We start from the raw sequence: 8,674 nt of genomic DNA on the forward strand, positions 1-8,674 counted from the left end.
TTCCAAGATGTTAAGGGATACATGTGCTGTTAATATGAATGCGTTTTGTTATAACAGTGCCACCTGCTGGTCAGTTTTCCATCAGTCTGACCACCAAGTAGTCACGGAAATTGTCAGGAGAAAGAAAGAGGGATAAGATACTTGACTTAACTGCAATCCATAATATTATGACTTTGTGTCAGCATGGTTTTATGCGTAATATATCTTGCCAGACTAATTTTATTAGGAGGTGAGCAGGGACCTCAGCTCTGTGATGGCAGTGGATGTGATCTATTTGGATTTCAAGTCTCAGTACTGATCATTCAATTATATAGACCAAACAAGTTAACACTAGCAAGTCCATTTGTCTGACACATTGGTGAGTAATACACATAGTTACTGTCATTCTTATAATGTATGGGCTGATTTCAGAAATGATTTAAATAAAAATCTTACCTGTAGACAAATATTGGGTAGATTAAGTCAGATGATTTGACAAATTTTTCAGCCTCCACAATTCTGCCAGTGAGCCCAAATCCTCTGCTCCAGTCCACTCCCTTATCCAGGGGCAACAGATTGGCTGGAAATCAAATCAAATGGAATCATTATTTTCATCTCTTTGGCATTCAGTGTAACATTAAATACACAAAACACAAATATTTAGCACAATAAGTATAATAAAATATGAATCTAAAATCATTTTATACGTAGAGTGAATGTATAATCTCAGGTAGTGGCCCTTATTGGGATAAGATAAGGACAATAACCTGGGCCCCTTTCCACTTTGACTATGCAGGTGTTGCCTGGAGATAACTAATCCTACACTATCAATCCTTGGTTGGCCACAGAATGGTTTTAGTCTTTATTTTATCCTTTTTTTATCTAAGTGAACTCTATGTGTATTGTGTGATACAACTGATGGCTCTCTCTTTGGACTGGAGTATATAGTTTGTATGTGTATATTTAGGCCAAATTGTTCATCCATCAGAGACTTTATGGCATCTAGCTCAGAGAAATTTAGAGATTTTGATGTGCCCTCTAGTTCAGAAAGTGTTTTGTTGTCACATTCTAGTGATAGACAAAATCAGGAGGAATGGAAAGACCACCCTCTCAACAAAATAAATTGGGCTGAAGTTGATCACAGACCAATTATTATATTGTTATAATTGATAAATAGTAAGTTGAACTGCTAAAATTGTTTTCCTTGGGAGGTGAATAGACAAAAGCATTAAGTGTTCCTTAGAATGCAATTCAACACTGATAAGGGTATAGAAAATGAAACAGATACAGTAGAAGGGAAGAGATATCCCAGAGAAAACTACTGTATTAGTTTATTACTAACTAGTTTGCAGGGATACCTCCTAGCTGGAGGAGTCAGGGCACTCAGGGCTTTGGTCTCAAATGCACAATTACTATTTCTCAATTGGAAAGGCTGCATCAAGCTGTAAAACCCAAAACCCTGGCCACCTATGTTTTTAATAATGCCTGACTTACATTTTGCCAGAACTTTATCAAAGGCAAATCATTTTACCTCAACATGTTCCATCTACTTAAGCAGCAGCATCCATGAACCATTATTATAAACAGACATTTGAACAGGATCATCATGCTTAAGGAAATCCCTCTCACTGATCTAAGGATGTGTCAACCATTGAGTTCTGATACTAGCTGCAATTGGTCTCTATAAGCCACCAATAGGAACCTCATTGCAGCTTCAATTAGCCTATCAACATTAACCTCCTCTCTGTGTTTCCCTTGCTTGCTGATTGGAGGATACCAGGGTTCCAAGGCACAGAAGAGTTGACTCTGCAGTTGGTGAAGTAGAGCTTGTGGGGTGGCCTCCACATAATTAGCGATTGGAGATTGTCCTGTTTCCTCTAGTTCCTGGAGTCAGGAAAGATAGGAAAGATAGCAAAAGCAGGGATATAATAGATTTTTCCATTTAATTGTTTCAGACACTATTCCACAGGATATAGTCCACTGCACCAATATACATACAGTTAGTTTCATCATTTATCAAGAAACAAACTCTGGAATCCAGATGGTTTCCCAGCAGGGGCAGAGACATAGAGAGAAATCATATGTATTCATACATATTAATATATTGAAGGGCATTTACAAATTTTGTGAAAAAAAGTCCTGCTCTTTAAATAAAACAGGAAATGTTTGCCCATATACTGAAATTTATTTAAGTTGGCCAACTATGTCATAATCACCCCGGTCTAGTTCTACTCTCGCTTTCATCTGATTAATTAAGAATGACAGTATTTTAGTATATATTTAGTTTACATGGAACTTGCTTTCCAAACTTAAAACTCTCAAATAATGTTGGCCAGCAATATATGGACAAACAATCCCTGTTTTATTTAAAAGGGGAGGCAATTTTTTCACAAAATATCTTCATTCAGCCATGGACTTACCAAGCTGAGCTAAAATTTCTGCTGTCTCATAATCGTTCATCACTGCGCAGCCGCGGTTGTCTACCAGAGTCATGGTGTCGGTCAGTGGAAACGTTATTCTGGATTTAGTGTCCCCACCTTGTGATCCTTTTGAGTTTGAGTAGTTTTGGTAGTCCCCATCTTCCAAGACGTACTTGCAGGTGTTGATGAAGGAGGATTTACCATGTCCCAAAAACCCAAAGAGTTGTAGGAGGACACGGTCATACCCATGATTCCCTGAGGAACCATCTTTAAGGTTGAAGTTTTTAATATAATGAGTCAGCTCAGGGATTGTATTCATTCTCCTTCTCAATAACCCCACTCACTTGTTCCTCAAACTGAATAATCACAGAGCTGAGAGACGGACGTTTTTATAGGTATGAAATGTGAAAGTAAAAGTAAAATCTACACAACTGTCTCCAAGCTCTTAATGATATAATGATGCATGAGTTTCAGCTTACCTACCATATCTTAAACCCAAAGAGTAACATTGATCACTGGGTGCATATTAAAGCAATGAGGTCCCTGATTGGGTTAGGTTTGTTGAAATTTTCTATATTATGTTTTAGGGTGTATAGAATATAACCTTGTAATAGAGATTACCCTATCATGCCCTTTGGATATCAAAGTGCCTATCATTCCCCCCTCAACAGAGAAATTGCAATGACCAAAACAATCTATTGCTGTCAGTGCTGTTCAGTAAAACGCATTGCATAGGAATCTCAGTATATAAAACATGTGGGGATGTTCCCTTAGGGTAGGGGGTCCTCAAACTTTTTTTACCCATGAGCCACATTCAGATGAAATCCTGATGGCTTCATCTTGTATGCACTCATGCCTGTATATAAATAATTATGATATACTGGGTCAGGTTGGTTTTTATTTAGAAAAGAGCATTTTAGGGTTGAACTCTAAATTTGGTTGACCCATGCATCACTATAACACTTTTAAAAAGGAATGGTAATTGAACTGGTTATGTATCAACTATATAGCTCATGTTTAATTATACTATTTTACAAATGGGTTTTATACATTTTTAAATATAAATGGGTTGTTGGTATGCTTCTTCAACCTAATATTTTTTTTTTACTAATGCAGACACTCATTTATGCTGCTAATTTCGGACTCAAGCTGGAATCAGCCTATTTTACTAGATGAAATCTGTTTTCAGGTTTTAAAAGCACAAGTATCCCTCCCCCCCCCAAAAAAACCCAGTGGATTAACCACTCACTATAAGTCAGACCAATGACTGAGGGAGCAGCATCAAGGCCAGTTAGGGTGAGCAAAAAAAGTACTCTATTTTAGTTGACCCCAGGAAACCATCTATTTTTTGTAAAGTACATCCACATTCTCCCAAATCCAAAATGGGTAACCATGTCTTTCTACCCCAGAGTACCAAGTCGCAAAGCTTTCCTAAATTTTTGTAGGAAAATCTGAAAATTGCCTTGAAGCTTCCACTTTGCTGCATCTATGTTGGGACTACTTCTTCTAATACCTCTCTGTTGAAAATTTGCATTTGGATGATCAATGTTTTTGCATACTTGCACTGTTGCTAAACATTTTTATACATAATAAATCAGTTTAATTATAAAATAATTCCTTCATCAATAATACCTGTCTTTTTGAAGATCTAATACTTTTTTTAGGGATGAATGAGAGGTCTATCTGCTTTCAAAAGCAAGCTGAAAATGTTTTTATATTACAACTTTTTAAAAGATCCAACTACAAAGTACAAACGAAAATAGCATGAATTGTAACTATTCCCTAGTCAAATTTTACAAAAAAAACAAAAAATGTAATTTCAAGATTCAAAATTCGAATTTGAAATATGAATTTTCACTTTGACCCTTGATAAATCTGCCCCTTAGTATGCTGAAAATACATAATATTAAAGGTAGTAAAGTGAGGCAGTGGCGATAATAGTGTCTTAAAAAATAAGAGCCGACAGCCTCAGAGACATGGTGTCTGTGATAAAGCTACTAATGTATGCTAGATTTTTCTAATTAAAATATTTATGGGGCAAATTTATTTATGGCAGATACAATGATGGTTGAAGAACACCTTGACTGAAGTACTTTCACCTAAATATTCTTGCACCAATGTTGGTGTGCCTCAATATTCTAAGGTATGGAGAGCAGCACACTGAGGAATGGGGGGGCACTGTATGTTACACTCCCACTGACTGGGTGGTAAGGTCGGATTAGGGTGCCTGGGGCTTACCGGGGCTGATGTCTCAGGGGCCCCCCACCCCTGCCGCAAAGTCCCCTCTGGGTAGAGTTCTGCAGAGGGTACCCACTGGTTACCCGCAAAAACCTGCAGTTGCAGCTAGAAGTTTTGGGAGCGGGTCAGCGGTTCTCCAGGTTTGCGGGTCAGGCTGCGGATCTTCTCAATATTGAGCTTTACTTCTTTTTTTCTGATCACGCCTACTTCTAATGATGTCACTTCTAGTTTACAATGACAGCACTTCCTGTTTTACAATTTTTTTTCTGATCATGCCTACTTCTAATGATGTCACTTCCAGTTTACAATGACAGCACTTCCTGTTTTACTCATTTTTTTCTGATCATGCCTACTTCTAATGATGTCACTTCTAATTTACAATGACAGCACTTCCTGTTTTACTAATTTTTTTCTGATCATGCCTACCTCTAATGATGTCACTTCCAGTTTACAATGACAGCACTTCCTGTTTTACTAATTTTTTTCTGATCATACCTACCTCTAATGATGTCACTTCCAGTTTACAATGACAGCACTTCCTGTTTTACTCATTTTTTTCTGATCATGCCTACTTCTTATGATGTCACTTGTAGTTTACAATGACAGCACTTCCTGTTTCTTGATGGTTAGTGGGTCGCGGATTGGGTTGCGGATAAGGTACTTGTGGGTCCGGTCCAAGCAGGTAAGTATGCTAGTTGCAGGTCCGGGTGCAGGTATATATATATATTCTTTACTATGCAAGCTAATTGAGGTCAATGACACATGGGGCAATTTTCATCATTGTATTTTAGCTAGTAGTGGACAGATCTCCCAAAAATTAAATAACATTAAGACATTGCTATTATTCATGACAATCAGACTTAAAATGAAAAGGAAGGCATTTTCCAACAATTAAGCCAGTTGCCTTGAGAAGTAGGTTTTACTCGAGCCTATCTTAAAGGAGAAGGAAAGGTAGTGAAGCAGTTTATTGTCACTAGATTAGCCACAATAGTGCAAGCTATAAAACTATATTTATTCTGCAGAATGCTTTACCATACAGCTCTAGAAGCTCTCTATTTGTTTAGGATAGCAGCTGCCATATTGGCTTGGTGTGACATCACTTCCTGCCTGAGTCTCTCCCTGCTCACTCATAGCTCTGGGCTCAGATTACAGCAGGGAGGCGAGGAGCGAGGGGGAGAGGAGCAAACTGAGCATGCTCAAGCCCAAGCCCTGGAGGTTTAAGCTGAAAACAGAAAGTCTGATACAGAAGCCCATAAGAACACAATAGAAGGAAAGAAATGATGTGTTTCTTTTGACAGAGGACTTAGAGCAGCATTACTTTACTGGTGTATTTATAAAGACCTTTATGATAAAGCTTACTTCATTTTAGCTTTCCTTCTCCTTTAAGTGAGTCATTTTTAAGAGAGTAATTTGCAGTAGTTGTAACTGTAATCAACAAATCTTACCGTGTGCCATCACCTTAAAGAGTCACTGAAGTTTATTAGAGCACAAGTCACATGGCTGAGGGCACTTTAGAAAGTAAGAAAATGGCTAGCTTCAGGTCAAATTTCAAAATTAAATATAAAAAAATCTGTTTGCTCTTTTAAAAAATGGATTTCAGTGCAGGAGTCTGCTGGAGAAGCACTTTATACTGATGCATATTGACAAAAGATGTTTTCCTGTCACAGAATCCCTTTAAGGACTTATACACAAGGATATGAAGTTACCTGAAATTAACTCTAATGTTGTGATACTATGGTTTCCAGGATACTTAAGGTTTAAATGAGATGTGTAAACACAGTACTAATTGTGTTTATACAATTAAATAGAGAATAACACAGAACAATTGTTATTAACACATATTGCTTCTACAAATCAGGTCTGGGAAGGGAAATCAAGACAGGTTTCCCTGTACATAGCACGTGGCACAGTTCGTTTGTCCTCTCCCAGCAAAAATAGACTAAATACTGTATACATCCCCTCAAAAATGATTTTGGAAAATTTAGGGGCCATTTACCACTGCAACTGAAGTTGATATGTGGCTCTTCATACCGAGAGGCACAATTTTGTTATATGATATATATGTAGGGATGTGAAAATCTTAGACACCCTTACCCATTACAGACAGGCACATCCCTAGTAATATGGACACCTCAGTGGGTCCTTATGGGGACCTTGTGCTTATGTCATCCCTGCAGTTCTCACAGTGGATGCTAGAGGCACTGTGGTATAATATAAAAGGGCTTGAAAGCCATGAGGTAGGAGCCATTGCTGCTGAACCTTTCCTCTGTTAGGCCACAGAGGTTAGGGGTGGTGGAACTCATCCTGAGTTTAGTGAAGTGATAGTTATACCCTTTAATAGATCACTCTAGGAGTGATAGATAGGGTATTTAGTTGAGCAGCTCAAAGCTCCGCCGAGGAGATTAGAGGGATTAAGATCCCGGGTTTTACTGACCCCATAGTAGGGCCTAAGTGTTAAGCTCAGGGAAGTAAGAGTTTCTGAGTTCCACTTAAGGTAATCCTGAAGATTGGGGAAATCCCTTCCAACAAGCTGCATTGTTCTCCTTACTCCTCAGAGAGTTGTTCTATATTCACACAGTGAGTATATTGTGTAACCTTGATTGATCTCTGTTTTACTCTATGTTTCATGCTCCATGGCGAACTCTGGTTTTGGTTAATAAACTCTGTTTATTGTTTAAGCAAATAAAACTACTGGTGCCCATCATTGTGCTATAGCATCAGGTTACAGTTACACTACACCCTTGCCTCCACCCCGCTGCGAGGGCTTACCCCTGAGAAAGAGAGCTCATCGGTGGTCTTAGCCCACCAAGGAAAGAAGCTAAAACTGCCCTAGCACAAGTCAGTTTACTATAGTGCTACATATATATATCTCTTTCTTTGGGTAGGGCAGCACTCCGCTTCTTGTGGATCCCCGGGCGCAAGATAAACAATGTTCCAGAATATAGTAAATCAGACCAGCAAAACGGGGATTTTTTCAAATCAAGGCAATTGTATTAAAAAAATACATGTCCAACCGACGTGACGTTTCGGTCCCATCAGGGACCTTTCTCAAGGCAACCATGTCTGTGTTTCAATCATATACATATACTTTAGCTAAACCAATCCGTGACATCATCAACATATGTGAATATGTGCTGTTTTATGTATATATTAAACAGTTAAAAAGTTAAAAGATTGTAAAATTAGTGATAATAGGGTGTTTAAAGGTGCTACTAATGACTACATCAGTCAGATATAGTGTGACCATGAACCCAATTTCTTGCACTGTCTATTCTACCAGTAATAACAAATGTAGCGCACCCGTAGGTGTAGCTGTGTTAGATGGGTCCTGCTCTCGTCCACCTCTGGTGACACCCACAACCCCCAGTGATACACATAAACCAGCAGTGTAAATGCAAGCACTTTTATCAGATCCAAAGACCCAGTAATAGGATAAATTGAACAATCTCTCTTTTAGCAATATGTTTCAACAAATAAGTCAAAGCATCTGAACACACAGTTATAACACTAATGTAAAATCAAATGTTAGAAAATGACAATGAATAATAAACAGACTGATCTAGTCAACTCAGATAATGTTTAAGTCAAATTCCCTGAACACTGGCCAGTGTTAATAATAGCAGTAAGGCCGGCAGTTGGAGCTCATATATAAACCAGTTTTTGTAATCCACAAGTCACATAAACAGTAGTTGTGATCCACCAGGCTGTAGTGGGAGGCTTCACTCAGGAGAGCACATGCAGAAAATGACACAAGCTGAATTATTGGCGATATATGAATATTCCTCTCCAAATAGGCCTTTACCCTTCAGAATGGATTGCAGGCAGGCAGATATAAAAGTCCTGTCTCTAGTCCTAACTGTTACTGGGTTGTATAAAGCCCTGCAATGCCTGATTAAGTGAGAGTCAAAATCAACAGGTAGCACTCACTGAAAACTGCTTACAATTTCTCCAGATATTGAGCAGACTAAGCAGTCACCATGTGGTGTGATCTGTAACACTCCTCTTCAGATAGCAGACAGTCACTGGTCTCTGTGAAG

Source organism: Xenopus laevis, chromosome 9_10S (assembly GCF_017654675.1).
Source record: "Xenopus laevis strain J_2021 chromosome 9_10S, Xenopus_laevis_v10.1, whole genome shotgun sequence".
Classification (NCBI taxonomy): Eukaryota; Metazoa; Chordata; class Amphibia; order Anura; family Pipidae; genus Xenopus; species Xenopus laevis.